This window comes from Dasypus novemcinctus, chromosome 5 (genome assembly GCF_030445035.2).
Source record: "Dasypus novemcinctus isolate mDasNov1 chromosome 5, mDasNov1.1.hap2, whole genome shotgun sequence".
NCBI classification, from domain to species: Eukaryota; Metazoa; Chordata; class Mammalia; order Cingulata; family Dasypodidae; genus Dasypus; species Dasypus novemcinctus.
The window spans coordinates 5,552,912-5,572,707 of record NC_080677.1 but is presented as its reverse complement, the minus strand read 5'-3'; the positions used below and the strand labels follow the sequence as shown (position 1 = coordinate 5,572,707).

Sequence of the window (19,796 nt, the reverse complement as noted above, 5' to 3'; positions counted from 1 at the left end):
TCAGCAGGAAATGGAAGAAGATTAGCTTGCAGGAAGGCACCCGATGGGAAGTACAGGCTCTGCTGCTGCCCGGAGCAGTGAGGCTCCCACGGGGAGCTGGGCAGCCTTCCCCTACGGGCGAGGGTGGGAGCAAGCAGCCACAAAGCTCCCCTTCCATCTGGTTCTGCAACAAAGTCCCAGCACTGGATGTTCAGTTGTAGTTCATCAGAACAAAATTCAACAGCTAAGGCTGGCCTCGCAGTCCTCAAATCTATGTGAAAGCTACTATGAAAATGGGAAGGGAAATAAACAACCTAACATGAGAAAATTAATTCTGTGCACTGTTTCACTGTTTAAACAATGCAGCAATTCCAAACCTATACGTAAGCTAACCCAGGACATCTCTGTGAACCATCTCATATTTCTCACATATTTTCATATTTTATGTTTAGTCATGTACACATTCAGATACATACACACATACATATATACATTTGTGCATTTGCATGTGCATGTATGCGCTATTAATTTTCTGGGCTGGGGAGAAATTAAAAGAAAAATGCCATGTGGACACAACCTCAAAAAACATTGGAAGTACTCCATTTTAGTTCTCAGTTACTAATTCCAGTTAATGTTGTGATTAAAAAATGAATCCTAACATTTCTAGAAGCTGACATCAGCCACACATAAGACAGGCTCATGCTATTTTAAATAGGCTTTTCAAAGATCATTCCATAAATACATACAGAAAACAGAGTGGGAAAAGTCTAATCCATTCAAAAGCATATCTGCCACTTGATGTAAGGATTACAGCAAGTCTTGTACAGATTATTTCCTGTCTCTTGAGTCAGTTCAAAAAGAAATTCTATAAATGGGATGAAATTGATTACATTAAATATAAGTGTCAAAAGTAAATAGAAATCATAGTACACATTTTCCTGCTTCTTCTGCATCATTTTATCATTTGGAGAAATTTCCTGGGAGGTAGGAGCCTTGGAACATTTACTTCCTGGCCCTGATCTTCCCTCCCAAGGATTCTAAAATCCCTTTGCCAGCAAAATCTTCACAAGCAAACAATGGCCCAAGGTCTCTTATTTAGATGCAAAAATCTTCAACAAAATGCTAGCAAACCAAATCCAATGGCATATAAAAAGAATTATATTGTGTGTGTATGTACCAAGTAGGAGTCAACCTAGGAATACAAGGTTGGTTTAACTACTGAAAATCAATTGATGTAATATACAATTTCAATAAAATAAAGAATAAAAATCATATGCTATTCCCAATAGATGCAGGAAAAATATTTGACAAAATATGGCATCTATTAAGTAAGTTAACATCTTACTTAATAGAAAAAGACTGAATTCTTTTCCCCAAAAAGATCAAGACAAATATGTCCACTTTCATCAATTCTGCTCAACATTGTACTGGAAGTTCTACCCAGGGAAATTAGACAAGAAAACTAAATAAAGTATATCCAGATTGGAAAGGAAGAAGTAAAACTTTCTCTATATGCAGAAGGCATGGTCATGTACATATGGAAATCTCAGTAATCTACTAAAACTATTTGAATGAATAACTGAGGTCAACAAGTTTGCAATAAGCTGTTGTACTTCTAAACACCACTAATAAGCAATCCAAAAGGAGATGAAGAAAACAATTCCATTTAGAATAGCATCCAAAAGGGTAAAATAGGAATAAATTTAACCAAGGAGATGAAAGACATGAACAAAGAAAACTACAAAACTGAAAGAAATTAAAGAAAACCTAAAAATATAGAAAGACTTACTGAGATAACTAGTTCATGAACTGGAAGACTTAACATTGTTAAGGTTGTATTGCTTTCCAAAGTTGTCCACAGATTGAATGTAATCCTTATTAAAATCCCAAAGTTTTTGTTGTTCTTTTTGCAGAGATGAACTAACTGATCCTTAAATTCATATGGAATTAAAAGAAACCCAAGATAACAAATAATCTTGAAAGCACAGAATAAAGTTGCAGGGCTCACACTTTTTGTTTTCAGAACTTACTTCAAAACTACAGTAATCCAAGCAGTGTGGTCCTGGCACAAGGATAAACAAAAACATCAGTGAAATAGAATTGAGCATTCAGAAATAAACCCACACTTCTACGGTAAATTGATATTCAACAAGAGTGCCCAGACCATTCAAAGAGTAAAGTACAAATGGTGCTGGGGAAACTGGATATCCCCATGCAAAAGCATAAAGTTGAACCCTTACCTCAAACCATAATCAAAAATTTAAGTCTAAGTGAATCAAAGACCTAAGTAGGATATAAAACTATAAAACTCTTGAAGAAAGCATAGGAATAAATATTCATGACCTTCAATTTGGCATTATTTTCTCAGATATGAACATCAAAACACAAGCAACAGAACAAATAGATAAATTGAACTTCATCAAAAGCCTCTATCAAGATATTGAAAAGAAAACCTACAGAACAGGAGAAAATATTTGCAAGCCATGTATCTGGTAAGGATCTAATATGAACATATAAAAAACACAATACTGCAACCAAAATACAAACAACCCAATTTAAAAGTGGGCAAAGTACTTGAATGGACATTTCTCCAAATAAGACACACAAATGACCAACAAGAGCATAAAAAGATGCTCAACTTCCTTAGTCATTAGGGAAATGCAAACCAAAACCACAATGAGATGCCACTTCAGACCCACTAAGAAGGTTATAATTTAACACATAGCAAATAAATGTTGGCAAAGATGTGGAGAAATTGGAATCGTTATATACTGCTTGCTGGATTTTAAAAAGGTGCAACCATGGACGAAAACAGTTTGGCTGACCCTCAATAAGTTAGACATAGAACTACCATTTGACTCAGCAATTCCACTCCTAGGTATGTTCCCACAAAGAATTCAAACCAAATATTTAAGCAAAAACATGTGCATGCATGTTCATGCACTATTCACAATAGGCAAAAGGTAGAAGCAACCCAAATGTCCAGCAACAGATGGATCGATAAACAAAATACCCAGACAACCCACAGAGACAGAAGTCCGATTATTGATTGCCAGGGCTGGGGGCAAGAGGGAATTGGGAGTGACTGTTTACCGGGTATGGGGATTCCACCTGGAGCTAGATAGTGAAGATGATTGCACAAAATTGTGGGTGTACTTAATGTCACTGAATTGTTCACTTTAAAATGGTTACAATTGTCAATTTTTGGTCATGTGTATTTTACAATAGAAAAGGCAGATATAATCATCAGCATTTGTGCCATGCTTTAAACTTTACAAGGTGTTTGCAAATACCTGAAGGTTTTATTTCACAACTATTTGGAAGTTAAGGAAGTAGAATCATTCATTGCCCTTTTAGAGAGGAAAAATAATACAAATGCAATATCACATCTTGGGCCTAAACCTATGTATGAAACCTAGTAAAAACTGAAAAGGTGAATGAATAAATGGATGAATGAACAAACTTGTGATTTTCCAAGTTTTCATAACCAGTGGGTAGTCGAGCCAGAATGTAAGCCCACATCTTCAGACTCAGCCTACCGTGCCTGCTCTACTGTAGCATGCTGTCTACCTGAAACATATTCAAGGAATTGTTCATAAATTAGAAAAATAAGTGAAACACATCCATAGTTCTCCATTAGCTTAGGCATCATGGAACAAACATAATCTTCTAGAGAAAAGACCAGAGGGAAAATAAGGCTAAATGACAAGGAGTTTCCTAAACTGAGTTTGATATGCTAACAAGAGGAGAAGTCCCTCAAAACCCCAGCCCATTACTCCTGGGGTTCTTGGCATCTTGTGGCTCAGCAACAAGACCCCGGGTATAAAGTACCCTCTCAAGTGTTTCCATAAATGCTGTACAATATAGCAGGAATAGCTCTTGAGACGGGCTTCGTTGCTTGTGGCTTTGGCTCGTGCTTCATGACATTTGATCTTAGCTGGGGGATCTTCCCCCAGGGCCCCAGGCGACTGCTGGGGGAAAAAATGGTGTTATCTAATTATCAAAAGATTTGTTTACTTGACAGAAGATATGAATATATTTATAGCTTTGTGGATTAAAAGTCCTGTTTAATCTGGCTATTGAATCATACCTGTGCACATTTATATAGAACAGCTTGGCATTAATTATTTAGGTAAGCACAGAGAGGATTCAAGATCCAACCTAGGGAGGCGATAGAGAATCGTGACCAAGAACTGCCCAAATCAGTCTCCCTGTGCTTCGGCTTCTTCACCTCTTCAGTGGGTTAATAATAGCGCCCAACGCAGACAATTGGTATGAGAATTAAAATACAGAGTACAGGTCAAGTATGCCACACAGCACCTGGCAAACAGTGATCAGTCAAGACTACAAGCTGCATGAAAACTCAAGCATGTGTTGGAGCGTATTACTCAATGACTCAAGCAAGTACATGGTTGAGAACAGCTCTGGGGCAGTGGGCAGATGCACCAACTTACAAATGGGGAATTTCTCTCTAAAATACAGACGACTCAGTACAGTCTCCTTCATATTGTCACAACTTGGTAAACAGGAACATGGATCTGAATATTATCCGGGAAGGGTGGGTTCGATTTCCAACTAAGTGACCTTTGGGTATATACAGAAGGAATGGACTTTTACAGGAATCCCTGTCAGGGTCAGCAGAGGAAAAAAACAGAAACTGTATCTCATGGTCCAGGGCCCTCAAAAGGAAGTGGGCTCAAAGGGACTTGGACAATGCTCAGAAGCCTAGGTAGGGCTTGAACTTTCAGAATGTGCCCGAGGATGAAAAGGACACATAATCAAGAGCCAAGACACGAGCCGATGAGCCCTGTGAAAAACACCAAACACAGCAAGGACGACTCTTCCAACTGCATTCAGAGGAACGGAGTGGGCACTGCTGGAGGCAGAGTATGTGCAAAAGCCCTGATGCAAGGGAAATGAAGCCCAAGACGGTTGGGGGCGGGGAGTGGGGTGAGCACACCCAGCTGTGCCAAGTCATTTCAAGTCCAAAAAAATGACATCCCAGGGAATGGAGCAAACGTAGAGATAAGCTGACTCAACTGCTGGCAATAAAAGTGAGGCGACTTGAGTTGTCCATAGACCCTGGCATCAAATTCCTGTTCTGCCAAGTCTTTCACTTTGGGCTAAACTTTATATGCCCCTAAGCCCCAGTTTTCTTCATCTATAAGGTGAGAGTGATAGCATTCGATTGGAAAGATATGTACAGCCAATATGGGATCATTTTTATCTACAAAATTAATAATTTAATAAGGTTCAATGTAATAGGTAATAGGCATACATGTTGATAATGACATTAGATACAATATAGATTAGACACAGTTAGTTCACAATACATGTTAGCTCTCATTCACCTTCAGGGAAAGGTGTGACAAAACACTAGAAATGGGAAAATACCAGCGAATGCCCTGGTTTTATACTCACAGTACTATTTTAAAATTGAGAGTACTCAACTAAATAAATCACTTAACTTCGCTATGATAATGTCATATGTCTCATAATGCCCAGAGCAATTTTTCTATCACTGTCTTGTTTTTATTCTTTTAAGAATCCTTTGGGATATACAGCTGATATTGGTCCCTTTGCCATACTCCCAGAAAAGTAGTGATAGGTTTATGGACAGTTCATAACTGATAGAGACAAGATTCCCAGAAAAGGCTTTTGAGTTTTTTCCACGGCAGCATACTATGTTTGATATTTCCAAGTGAAAATGCCAAGAAGTAGACGGGCAGAGCTAAAACAGTGGGCCCTGGCCCCTAGCTTCAGTGCCCCTCGTGCCTTTGGGAAAGGGAGCTGCCGAGTTCCTTGTGACTGCTTGGGTATGGCAGGAATGCTCGTTCCTTGCATAAGTGAGTGGTAAGTACCAAATATTTTCTGTTCGGAACTGAGGTTTCCAACTCCTGGGGATTCTTACCAAACTGCTAACTTATCTGAGCTGCTCTCAATACAGAGGAACTTCTTACGTCATTATCTCGTAGAAAGAATCAGGATTAGGGTTTCAAGCTGGCAGTTCTTAGAATTAATTTCCTATTTTCAACTAAAGGCCACCTTCCCCATTTTGTTCTACCGTAGATTGTAACACTTACTGACTTGCTCCTTTTGAAAATGGAGAAGCGAGATGAGGGGGACGAGTAATGTATTTAAATACATAAGCAAAGTACGACCTTGTCCATGGACAAAAGTGTTTTAACTGTTAGTTAGCATCAAAGTCAACCTATGCCTCCAGTCTTGCTTGTCTGATTATTATGCATTGCAATTCAGAACCTGAAAAACACCTCTTGGAGCACAGCACATTGTGCCCATCCTCCTAATACGTGTGGATATTTTTATGATCTTAGGTTACTCTGATGTTACTTTTAGGAACAGCTTCAGCTTTCGTGGAGGGCTCAGAGTTCCTCACCAAGGGCTACTTTGGCAGATGAGAAGCCTATCAGGTCGCGTAAGAGCCAAACAGGAATCCGCTTTGGCAGTGGCTAACAGTTAATTTCTTCAATTTATTCATTTAGGGTCGAAGCGGAAAATAATCACATAATACACTGAAAAGCTTTCATTAATGTCCTGTCTCTCCATCACCCAAATTCATCTTCTGCTATGTCCCAGGATTTTATTTTAATCTGTGTTTGGAGTTGTAAGGAACAGTGAATATCCATTGGACTTCATCTTTTTTTTCATCTTGTTAAAAAGTTTATTTGAAATTTCCATTAAAATTGCTGTTTGTGTTAAGTGAAAAAAGCAAAACAAACCTCTTCCAGTTAGAAGTGTTCCATTTTCTCTAGATCGTCAGCAGTATTTTAGGGTTTAAAGGAAGCATGTCTTGTCCAAAAATACATATATAGATTTCCCATTGACTCCAGACACGGCTTTGCACTGAAGCTGAATTTATTTCACAAATGGTCAAGAGCAGGATGGTCATATGTTACTTAATCAAGTTATTCGAATTACTCTGTTAAACATTCAGTCATTCATGCTCACAGTCAAGGCAGGGCTCACCAGGAGGGAAATGGGCTCTTTTCTCCATTCCAGGATGCCATCGATTGTAAAACTACCATAGATTTGATAACAGAGGTAAGAGTACAGGATGGGGGAATACTACAGGCTAGTTTCCCACCTTTTAACCTCTTTGATATACATATCAAGCTGTACATATTAATCACATGTTGATCATAAAATCCTTTCCAATGGCAGGAGTGTGTTAAGAAGAGAAAGCATGCAGCTTAGCTTTGAGAAAGCACGGTGCTCACTCTCACCTTTCCCCCACTTGTTTATCCAGTCTTTCCCCTCAGCCCATCCCCAGTCTGTGCTACCGATTGAATGACAAGCACTCTATCCTCTCTATTGGTGAACATTTCAAACATAGATTTCTGAAATGTAGGTGAGGCATCCCACAAATTGGTAACTGGGGGGAGCTTGGCAATGGGTAGGGAAGGCAAGAAAGAAAAAAACCTATTTAAAAATACTCGATTGAGAAGGAACGCCGATTTCATCCGTGTTTGAGAAACCACAGCATGCAATCTAAGAGGAATTGCAACAGTCTCTTTTATTTATTTATTTTTTTATTTTTTAAGGCTCCAGGATCAGAAGTCATCTCTGGGAAAATTTTGCTACACAAAGATGTGTTAATAAAGTGATTCTGGGAAACAGTCAATGCTCTAGGGACCAGCTGGTTGAAAAGAGGGCAATTTCTACTAAGAAATGGAGAGATTATTTTTTGGACCCTAATAATAAATTAGCCAGGATAGAAAGATACAAACTACCTCCCTTTGAAGGAATATCCAGAGGCAGGTGGGGGAAAAAAAGTCCATTGTATTAATTTGAGCAAGCCTCAATTCAGTGAATTATCTGTGTATAAATCAGCCACTGTAATTGACTGATAGTTGAACATTTTATTGCTCAACATCTTTTCTTGCTTTGACTTCTGTGATGGTGCCACCTGTTCATATCCAAAGCCTGCACATCGTCATTTTCACCTCCATCTCCACAGATGCTCACACACAGTCAGTAGCTAAACCCTCTTAATTCACTGCATACTTATCTTGTATCGCTTTTTGTCTCCCAATTCCCCAGTGATATGATATTGGTTCACTAAACATATATAAGTTTTCATGTAAAGGTATCTGTCTTCTATTCTCTAATGTAGTAAGCTTTTTAAAATTAGGTATCAAATTTTAAAGAACTTTTTGCCATAAATTTCAGCACCACTTTTTTTTTTCTTATTTGACCTACTGATGTATTGCATCATATTACAGGATTCCCTGACATTAAGTCATTCTTATATTTCTGGGAGGGAAACACCACATTTGGTGTTTATTCTCGTAAGCACTTTAAATGTAGATGACTAAAATTTTGCACTTATATTCAAAAATAACCTTAGATATGCATTGTTCTTTGTGCTTTTTTATATTCTTCTATCATAGCCTCACTAATTATGTGATAAAATCAGAGTTTCCAGCTTCTTATTTCTGAAATAGATTATGTGGTAAAGGAATGAATTTTTTTTTTAATATAAGAAAAATTACCTATAGTATCATGTACATCTATAGACAGCTTTTTGGTAGAAATTCTTCAAAAAAAATTCCCACTTCTTTTACTATTAACTTACTTGGAATTTCTACTATTCAGTCAAATTTAGTGACGTTTTCTTAGAATGTTATCCTCACTACTAAATTTCCAAATTTATTATAAAATGTATGTCTATAAAACCATTCTTGTAATTTTTATTTTCCTCTATTATCTTTTTTGTATCTGGATTCTCATTTATATTTTTCTTTTGCATGTTTCAGTATTTCCCTTAATTTAATTTGTCTGAAATGCTAATTTTTTTTCTTAAAATTGTTTCTTGAGTTTTTAATCTAATTTGATTCATTTTTTGAAAAAGTTCGACATTTGCCCTTTATTTGAATCCTCTTCTTTTGCTGAGCTGGGTCGTTTAACAAACGATTCCCAAGCTTTTAAATACTGAAAAAGTAAGCAGAGACATCAAAGTCCCAAAAAATACAATTCATATTTTCCAACTATTAGATTTATAAAGATTTTTACACCCAAGAAGCAGAGAATATACATTCTTTTCAAGTACACTTAGAACTTTTAAAAATTGACTGGGGAAGCGGACTTGGCCCAGTGGTTAGGATGTCCGTCTACCACATGGGAGGTCTGTGGTTCAAACCCCAGGCCTCGTTGACCCATGTGGAGCTGGCCCACGCACAGTGCTGATGCGCGCAAGGAGTGCTGTGCCACGCAGGGGTGTCCCCCACGTAGAGGAGCCCCACGCACAAGGAGTGCACCCGTAAGAAGAGCCGCCCAGCGCGAAAGAAAGTGCAGCCTGCCCAGGAATGGTGCCGCCCATACGGAGAGCTGACACAACAAGATGACACACACACAAAAAAAAGAAACACAGATTCCCGTGCTGCTGACAACAACAGAAGTGGACAAAAAGAACATGCAGCAAATGGACACAGAGAACAGACAACTGGGGAAGGGGAGAGAAATAAATAAATAAAAATGGACTGGGCATCACCCCGTAAAAGAAACCTCAATAAATTTCAAAGGCAAGCTTTCTGGCTACTTGTCACTCAGCCATCTCCACCACCATCATGCAGGTGGCTGACCGCGTCTCCCGGTATGTGGTTCTACCCCCACAGTGACGATTCTTACCCTCTGCCTAAGTGAAGCAAACCGAACGTCTGTCCAGTCACTGCATTGATCCCCAAGCCAGAGTCTTTAGATCATTTGCAATTCTGTCCATTGAGCTCCCCATGTCTGCAACACTATAAACAGAATGACCTTCTGTTCCAGTTTTCCCAAACAGTCCCTGTTACTGCCTATTCTCCCTGCCTCCCATTTGGTAAACTCTGTTTAGATTTTCTATTTTTTTAATGAAGTAATAGCATTATTACGAGTTGCATTAAACAGGCCAGGAGGGATTCGTAGATGTATATTTTGTTATTTCACCTTCTGCCATTGTCCCATCTGAGTGTGTGACACGTGTAGTGAACAAAGTTTCATTTTAAATCTGACATAACTTATCTTTCTTTTCTTGAATTTTGTGTGTTTGTGTGTGTCTCCACATCTTTACAATTGTATCCCATATATAGCTATGTATAACTACCACCCAAATCAAATACACAGAACTGGACGTCAAGGAGATTTTGTGCGAACCCTTTCCTAATCCCTGACAACCACTAATCTGTTATACAGCTTCATCATTGTACCAGTTCACAATTGTCATTTAAATGTAATCATAGAGTATGTCACCTTTTGAGACTGGCTTTTTTCACTCAGCATTATTCCTTTGAGGTTCATCAAGTTCTTGTGTGTATCCATAGCTTGCTCCTTTTTATTGCTGAGTACTATGCCATGGTACGGCAGTATCACGGATTATTGAACCATTCACCTATTGAAGGACATCTGGTTGTTTCAAGTTTTAGGCTATTACTAACAAAACTGCTATGAACATGCAGTTATCTGTTTTTGTTTGAATGTAAGTTTTCATTTCTCTGGGATAAGAGTCCAAGGATGCAATTGTTGGGTTGTGTCATAATTGCAGGTTTACTCTTACAAAAAATTGCCAAATGGTTTTCCATGATGGCTGTAATATTTCACATTCCCACCAGTGATATATGCATGATCCAGTTTCTCTGCCATCATTTGATGTTGTCATTGTGTTTTCTTATAGTTGCTCTCATAGGTGTGTAGGGGCTTTAAATTGCCTTCCTCTAATGTCTAATGATGTTGCGCATCTTTGCAGGTACTTGTTTGCCATCTGTATATCTTCTTCAGTGAAATGTCTATTCATGTCTTTGACCATTGGACTATTTGGCTTTTACTGTTAGGTTTTGAGAGTTGTTTATACACTACTTTGTCGTTATGTGGTCTTGCAAAAATTTTCTCCCAGTCTGTAGCTTGATTTTTTTCATCCTCTTAATGGGATCTTTCAAAGAGCAAAACTTTTTAATGTCGTAATTCATCAATTTTTAATTTTACATCTTGTGCTTTTGGGGTAATTTCTAAGAACTGCCTTCCTAGTCCTTGGTCCTAAAGATTTTCCCCTTAATTTTTTTCTAAACGTCTTATGGTTTTACATTGGAGTGGTGTTCCAGTTTGAGTTAATTTTTATGTAAGGCATGAGGTTCAGTTTTTGCCTATGGATATCCAATTTTCCTACCATCATTTGTTAAAAAGCCTATCCTTCCTCCTTTGAATTGCTTTTGTACCATAAGATATTAGTTGGGCTTATTTGTGAAGATTAATTTCTGGATTACTTATTTTGATCCATTGATCTATATGTCTATCTCTTTGCCTGCAACACATTCTTGATTTCTGTAGCTATATAATAAGCTTCACCATCAGAAAAATAAATGACTCCTTCCACTTTATTTTTCATTTTCAAAGTTATCTTCAGTTTTCTAAGCTTTAATAATTTTAGAGTAAGTTTGTCTATGTGCAAAAAACCTTGCTGAAATTTTGAAAGAAATTGCATTTAACCTGTAGATCTATTTGGGGAGCATGGGCATCTTCACTGTGTTGAGTCTTCCAATCCATGAACATGGTTTCTTGCTCCAAAATGTAGGTCTTCTATGATTCCTTCATCAGTATTTTGTTATTTCTAGTATCCAGATCCTGAACATATTTTGGTCAATGTATTTTTTACCAGTAAGTATAATGTTAACTGTGGATGCTCTTTATGAGGTTGAGGAAGTTTCCCTCTATTTCTAGTTTGCTGAGAGTTTTATTTTTTAATCTTTTATTGTCTTTTTTTAAAGATACATAAATCACACAAAATGTTACAATAAAAAATATAAGAGGTTCCTATATACTCCACCCCCCACAATCCCCACTCCTCCCTCATTGACAATTTCTTTTATTAGTGTGGTACATTCATTGCATTTGATGAGAGCATTTTGGAGCATTGCTATACAGCATGGATTATAGTTTATATTGTACTTTACACTCTCTTCCAGTCCATTCAGTGGGTTATGACAGGATATATAATGTCCTGCATCTGTCCCTGCAATATCATTCAGGGCAACGCCAAGTCCTGAAAATGCCCCGACATCACATCTCTTTTTCCCTCTCCCCACATTCAGCAACTCCCATGGCCACTGCCTCCACATCAATGATATAATTTCTTCCATTGCTAGAGTCACAATAGTTTTATAGTAGAATACCAGTAAGTCCACTCTAATCCATATTTTATTCCTCCATCCTGAGGACCTGGGAATGACATTCTCCACTTCACCTCTAAGTTAAGAGGGGGCTTAGATCCCACAAGCTTGATTGATAGAATTCTCCTGTTTGCAGCTGTAGATTTTCTCGGTTCCCTGGTGTGGTGGTTGACCATCATCACCTCCCTGTTAGCTGACCTGGATAAGTCCAATGAACCAGAGAGTAGGTGTTGCAACTCTGCTGAGGCTCAGGACCCAGCTGGCACATAGACAGTCCAGAGATTCAAGTCTCCTGAGCATACACCAACCCCAATGTCAACCACAGGTTCAGTAAAAGTGACAGAAGAGGCATGTGTAGAGAGGTCACATCTGAGTCCAACTCCATCACATTCAGGAACACCAGTTCCAAAGTAGGGCCCTCTGCAAGGCACTGAACTCCAGAGCCATCTGTCATGAACATAGGGCCTGGGTGTTTCTATAATCCTCAGGAGCACCACTACCTCGGGTTGTATTTACTTGGCTGTCTCTGTGAACCTGCTGAGATGTGCATGAATGTGACTCCTCTGATGACCTCCCAACTCATTTTGAACTCTTTTGGTCATATAAACTCATTTGGCTTTACCATTTCCCCCTTTTATTCAAGGTCTTTTTCTAGTTGCCTCACCAGCTGATGTTTGGTAGTAATCCCTCAATGCCAGGGAGGCTCATCCCCAGAAGTCATGTCCCATGCTGGAGGGAGGTAATACATTTACATGCTGAGTTTGGTTTAGAGACTGGCCACATTTGTGCAATATGGGGGCTCTCAGGAGGTAACTCTTAGGCACCCTGCTGCTCCAGGCCAAGCGGAAATTTCAAGTACAAAAGCTCATAAGCATAGTCATCAGTATCAAGGGCCCATCATTGGACCATCCTTCTTCTCTGGTCTTTGCCTTTGTACTTGGGGGATTGTTGGTGCTCCTTGGGGAGTAGGACAGAGTTTCCCAGAATGGGAACTCAGCACTCCCTCAGTTGTCGTGTGATTAATGATTGTTGAATTTTGGCAAATATTTCTCTTTGTCACTTGAAATAATGTTATATGATCCTTCTTCTTTAGACTGCTGATATGGTGTATTACATTGATTTTAAAATATTGAACCAGTCTTGCACACATAGAATAAATCCCACTTGGTCATGGTGTGTTCTACATTGTTAGATTCAATTTGCTGATATTTCATTGAGGAATTCTGTGCTTAATTTTATGAGCTATATTGGCTGTAGTTTTCATATTTTGTACTTTCTCTGGTTTTGTATCAGGCTAATATTGGCCTCATAAAATGAATTGGAAAATGTTCTCTCTCTTTCTATTTTGGGCATGGATATTTCTTTTTGAAGAGATCTTTATTTAAAAATTCAATTTCTTTAATGGTTAAAGGAATATTTAGGATAACTATTTCATCTTGACTGAGTTTTGGTAGTTTGTGGGTTTTTGAGGAAGTGGTTAATTTCATCTAAGTTTTCACAGTTATAAGTGAAAATTTTATTTGTAGTAATCTCTTATTATCCTTTCTCTCTCCTTCTCTCCCTCTCTCTCTCTTTCATCTCTCTCACTCTCTCTCTCTGCAGAATTTTTGTGATCTGTTGCATTCTTGACACCAAAGATTCTTGTCTTCTCTCTTTTCATCTTTGTCAATTTTGCTAATGGTTTATGAATTTTGTTTATTTTTATGAAAAAGAAGCTTTTTGCATCATTGACTTTTTCTAATGTTTACCTGATTTCAATTTATTTATGCTCCTATCTTTATTATTTCTTTTCTTCTTCTTGCTTTACTTTTATTTTGCTTTCTTTTACTAGTTGGTTAGATTATTGATTTGAGATTGTTTTTTTCAAATGAAAGCATTTTAGTGCTACAAATTTCCCTTTTGGCTCTGCTTTAGCTGCATCTCTCAAATTTTAGTATGTTGTACTTATTTCCATTCCATGTATTTTTTAATTGCTTTGCAAATTCCTGTTTTGGTATGAGGTAGGGAATGGGTTACTGACCAGCCCTGCTGACACTGGAGCAGAAGCAGATAAGTCCAAAACTCCCTGGACATTTGACAGAGATCCTGTTCCATTACTGCTGCTGCTATGACAGATCAGGCTGCTGTTATTCTGGGTATTGGAAAGTCTCTGCTGTGCTGTCATCTTCATAGTCTTTTGACATAGAAAGCTGACACTTTCCCCCTCTCTTCTCTCTCTTTCTCTCTCTCTCTCTCTCTCTCTCTCTCTCTCTCCCCCTCCCTTACTGCCTCTTTCTCTCTCTCTTTCTCTCTTTCTTTCTTTCACACATTGGCAGCTCCCGTTTGTAGGCCTCTCTGGTTCCCATTCTAGGATATATGCAAGAGTAAAAGAAAAACCCAGGGACTTTCTGCAGTATCATTCCTTGATCACTGGGATCTCTACCCAATCTGCTTTCCTTCCACCTTTCAGAGCCCTTTTATGGTTGCCTGCTGAAGTTTTTTTCCAGGTTATTATGTTGTATTTAGGGGAAGAAGCAGGGGAAAAAGTGTCTGGGTATCTTGTCAAAAAACAAAAACAAAAACGAAACAAAACAAAAAATGCCAGCCTCTTTTTGACTTATTTTTCTTTTTAAAAAAAAATATGGTATGCTTCAAAAATTTCCATGTTATCCTTGTACCAGGAGCCATGATCATCTTTCCTGTATCATTCCAACTTTAGGATATTCATTGCCAAATCAAGAACTGTCTCTTATCAAGGTTGTAACATCTTAAAATATTCAAAAGAGTCATGAATAATGTCAATTTATTTCAGTACTAATCAATAAAGACGAAACACAATACCTATAAAAATTTTTAGTTTAAATATTTACTCATTTCGACAGTAAAATATTAGAATATTCTCCATCAGAAAATTCTCCATCAGAATTTGTTCTAACCTACCAAATATCTCAGACACTATGAGAGACTTTTCTCAATTGAAAATATGATATACAGAAAGAAGTCAATTAAAGGGGTCAAAAATTTCAATTTACTAAACACAAAATACATCTTTGAAAAAGATTTATACAAGTTTATTTTTTAATATAGCAAGAATATACTTTTAAAATATATATTCTGTAGGAAAGCAAGTCTATGAGGAACATTTCTAAACAAACTAAAGGAATTCCAGTGAAATTGACATTAGTTCTTAAGATTTTAAGGGCTGCTTTTAGCCTACACAGTTTTGACCTTAAGTTGATATAGATGGATTATGAATTTTACTTTAGATCAGATCTACCAAACTATTAAAAAACAGTAAAAAGTACTATGTTATACAAGTTATTCTAGACAAAAGAAAAAAATGGCTCCATGCCCATTCATTTAGTGAGGTTAGTAGATACTTGCTTCCCAAGCCCAGTAAGATTCATGCAAATAAAGTAACAAAAGATCTATAGATCTATTTCTCTTATATATATGCATATAAAATTCTTCAATGAAATGTAACTAACTAGATCCAATTATTTGTTTTAAAAAAATGGTCATAATCAAAGAATACCAGTGTTTTGGTTTCCCAGCTCCTAAAGAAATTACCATACAGTGAATTGGCTTAAACAACGGGAATTTTACTCCCAGTTTTGAGGCTAGCAGAAGGCCAACATCAATGTGTCAGCAAGGCAATGCTCTCTTCTTGACGACAGTGGCATGCTGGGGCTGGCTGCTGGTGAATCTTGGTCCTTGGTTCAGACACATGGCAATGTACATAACGAAGTCCCCTCTGTCTGTATTGTGGGTCCCATTGATTTCCGGCTTCTGGCTGCTACCTGTGGCTTTATCTTCTCTGTATGGAATCCAGTAAAAGGATTAAGAGGCACACTTATTCCCTTGGTTCCCACCTTAACTGAAGCAAATCATCAAAAGGCCCTTTTACAATGAGTTCCTATTCACAGGACCAGGGGTTGGGAACTAAGCATGCCTTTGGAGGGCATATGATTCAACCTCCAATACCTGGGAAAACAAGTGTGCCTTGACATCAGAAAACTTTAATGTAATTTTCAATGTTAAAATATTAAAGAGAAGAATAGTTTCATTATTTCAATCAACAGGAAAAATTAATGTAGAGGTAGAAGAGAACTTCATTAATATGATGAAGAATATACCCACAATTTATAGTAAACATTTCCCTGATGAAAAGAATGTAGATGCACTCTATTTAAATGAGAAATGAGAAATTAATGGCCATAATCACCACAACCATTTATCCTAGAGTTGGTGTAAGTTTAGGAGGGAAGACACAAAACTATCCTTATTTGCCCGTGACATGATGATCACCTATGTAGAAAAAAAGCATAATAAACAGCAACTCTGCCATATATATAAGCTCAAACTACAAAACTCAATAGTATTTCTACACATTACCAAAAGCCAATTACATATGTCAGTCTGTCTGTCTATCTATCTACCTATCTATCTATCTATCTATTCCAAGAACAAATTAAGTATTACTTAGAACAGCAACAAAACCATCAAAGAAAATAATAAGGACACCTAAGGGAAAAAATTATAATAAAAGACAGAAAATTATCTGAAAAAAATGGAGAAATATTCTAGGTACTACAAGGACTACAAAGGCAAATAAAAACTACTGCAAAGGCATAATAATAGAAAAGTAGACTAAAGGGACAGAATTTAGAGGTAGATCCATGCATATATGGGTCACTAAAAGTGGTACACCAAATGAATGAGGAATGGTTTAGCAAATAGTTTTGGGAAAACTGGCTCATGACATGGAGAAAAATTAACTAGCTCCCTAAAACGGGAACTTTAGATCAGTGTGCCCAAAAGAAATATACTGTGAAGGAAGTATGTAATTTTAATACTTCTGGTTGCAACATGAAAAAAGTCAAGCGTGGCGCACATGTTACCGCGGTCAAGGAGGGGACCTGCCTGGTAGCGGTGACTGGGGACTGAGCTTTTCAGATCTGCTTGGTAAACTCAGTGCACCAGCGTGCTGGTGACAAGCTTTGTGTGTCTTTAGACACTGCCTCCCACCATTTTCCACCCAGCTTTCACCAAGGCCTCCCCTGGTCTGAAGAATTCCATCACAAAATATCAGTGACTCTTAACACCTGGCACGGAATATGCCAGCAAGACAAGAATTGGTATCTGGCATGGGAAAACTGGCCAAGAACTCAAATATTCAGCACTGGAGTCATCAAGAGAAAAAAATATTTAAAACTGATCAGATGGAAGATGGTTAGTTGCTCAAGGAGCTGCTGTTGGTCTTGGAGCATTGGGAATGTCTAATGAGCTTGGAGCTATTGAGAAGGCTGTAATCTGGCCTCAGTGTGTGAAGGACAGAATTCATTCTACCTATATGCACTTAGCAGGAAGGATTGGTTGAAGAGCTTTTCTGCCTTGGCAGTGAGCAGATCTCCTATTCTTAGAACCTTCACCATGAGAGGCTCTTGAGTGACAAGTGGTGCCACTTTTGTAACCGTGGCTGGAGCTGGTATGTTCAATGCCCTAGGACCAGAGTTCCAAAGCATCTTGCTTGGTTGCTACATTCTGGTGTGATGGGTGCAATGGTGGCTACTCAAGCCATACTAGGGGGCCCTCTTCTCATCAGAGCTGCTTGGTACACAGCCTCTCTACCGTGGTCTTGTGTGCTGCCGGTGAGAAGGTCATGAACTGAAGTGGGACCTGATCCCGTCTTTGTGCCCTCACCAGGATCTATGTTTCTTCCCCTACTACAGTGGTAGGACCACTCTGTACTCAGGGGCAATTTATAGTGGATTAGTTGTCAGCATGTTCCTCTTATATGACCCCCAGAAAGTAGTCAGGTGTGCTGAAGTAGCACCATTGTATGGAGGTAAAAAATATGACACCGCCAATTCAATGGTTCAGAATCCACATGGATGCATTAAATATATTCATCCGAGTTGCCAGGATACTAGCAGGTGGAAGCAACAGAAAGAAATGAAGTGACTTACCTTCTGGATTCTCTAATACAGTAGATGTCTTGCTTATTTAATAGGGACAGATGTTCATTACATAGTCTGTACAAGCAGCTTTCGTTGAAGTTTAGAAGATAAGAACATGCCAACATGTTTAAAATGTTCCAGTTTAATGTAATGCTTCAAGTCTGCTTTATCCTCTGGAGAATAAATTCAGTAGTTCTCTTCCAAATAAGTACATGCTTTTCTAATTCTCATGTTTGAGTCATTAAAAATACATTGAGGAATATGAAAACTAAGATTGTGCTATCAGAATTAAAGTTTTACCTATTTTTAAATGTATTTGGTTAAGTAAAAATTAGCAAACTTGTGTTTATCTGCATAGTTTTGGAATGCAGAATATTATAAGTAATGTCATAAGTGACAAATTTGGTAAAGGACCAGACGAAAGGGTCACCATAGTCTTTCTTTGAATATTTAGGACTTGAATAAACGGTGGAGAGACAGTGAGAGTTGTCTGAATTTTTGACTATTTTTCATCTGCTGCACTTAGCAAAAGCAGTGAGCATAAAACAAAACATGGGTGATTCGTTCTCCTGCCAAACCTCCTCAGTGGTGTCTTTACAATGTAGATGTGCTCACATCTGCCTCTTATTACAATAACCCAGAATGTTAACCACGGGGAATCCCTAATATATTAATAATATATATGGAAGTTTTACTTTTGGACTTCTAGAACAAAATACCCTTAAAATCATTACCAAGATAAAATATTCAAAGCATGAAGTTTGTTGCATATTCGAGTATGCGATAATATGTTCATGATTGTTGATTTTGTTTGTCTGTTTATTGAATGTGTAAAAGAATGCATTCTTTTCTCATCTCTTCACCATTTGAAGACTTTATCAAAAAATCTTACACTTGAGAACATGGAAGCAGTTTTTTTTTCCTAAGACTTTTGATTTCTTGTGTTTCCTTTCAGATTAAGCACTAAAAAGCAAAGCAAAACTACTTCCGTTTTTGTGAACTATATCAATAAAACGTAGAATGGGGTAACTGTAGCCTTTGGGTTTCTTCTAGCAAAATTTTCCTTCTCCTACATAGACGATTATTTAATTTTCTTGTGACATTTGTAAATTTTTGATACAGAGGGGTTATTAATAGAAGTCTTTAGTGAATGAAAGAAGTATATGTGATTAATTGAGATGGTTGCTCTTTCTGACAAATATTTAATACTGCAATCCAGAAATAACTATTCTAACCATCTCATTATATAGGATGCCTATTTCTGAAATAAAGTTCTAGCAGATAGTGAAAAAAATATCAAGGGCAACAAGTTTAATTTTTAATAATATATTTCATTTAACTTAATATGTCCAAAATATTCTCATTTCAAGATATAATAGATATCAAAAATACTGATGACACATTTCATTATCTTTTTTCATATTAAGTCTTCAAATTATGGTGTTTATTTTACCTTTATAACATATCTCAATTCAGCTGCTGAATGAACTTCATTGGAAATAGCTCATCTATATTTAGATTTTAAAATATTTGCAGGTGAAAATTTGATTCACATGTCCAATAATTTTCCAAAACTAAAATGTTCATGAAAAATCATTTTCCTTTAATCTTGCATCCACACTAACAAAATTGGTTCACCTATTTTAAAATAGATTTGACTTCAAAGCAAAAACATATTAGTGCCAATATTATGTCCAAATTACATAAATTCTGTAATGCT

The 19,796-nt window shown here is 37.5% G+C and overlaps 1 non-coding gene and 1 pseudogene across 1 annotated transcript; one reads left to right on the top strand and one right to left on the bottom strand.

Moving 5' to 3' along the window:
• The first annotated feature begins 4,779 nt into the window (after positions 1 to 4,779).
• LOC101447679 (growth hormone-inducible transmembrane protein pseudogene) lies at positions 4,780 to 18,075 on the top strand (annotated as a pseudogene).
• On the bottom strand, positions 14,752 to 14,857 carry LOC111764720 (U6 spliceosomal RNA). Its single transcript, XR_002797264.1, has one exon. It is a non-coding gene; the product is annotated as a U6 spliceosomal RNA (small nuclear RNA).
• Positions 18,076 to 19,796: the final 1,721 nt, after the last annotated feature.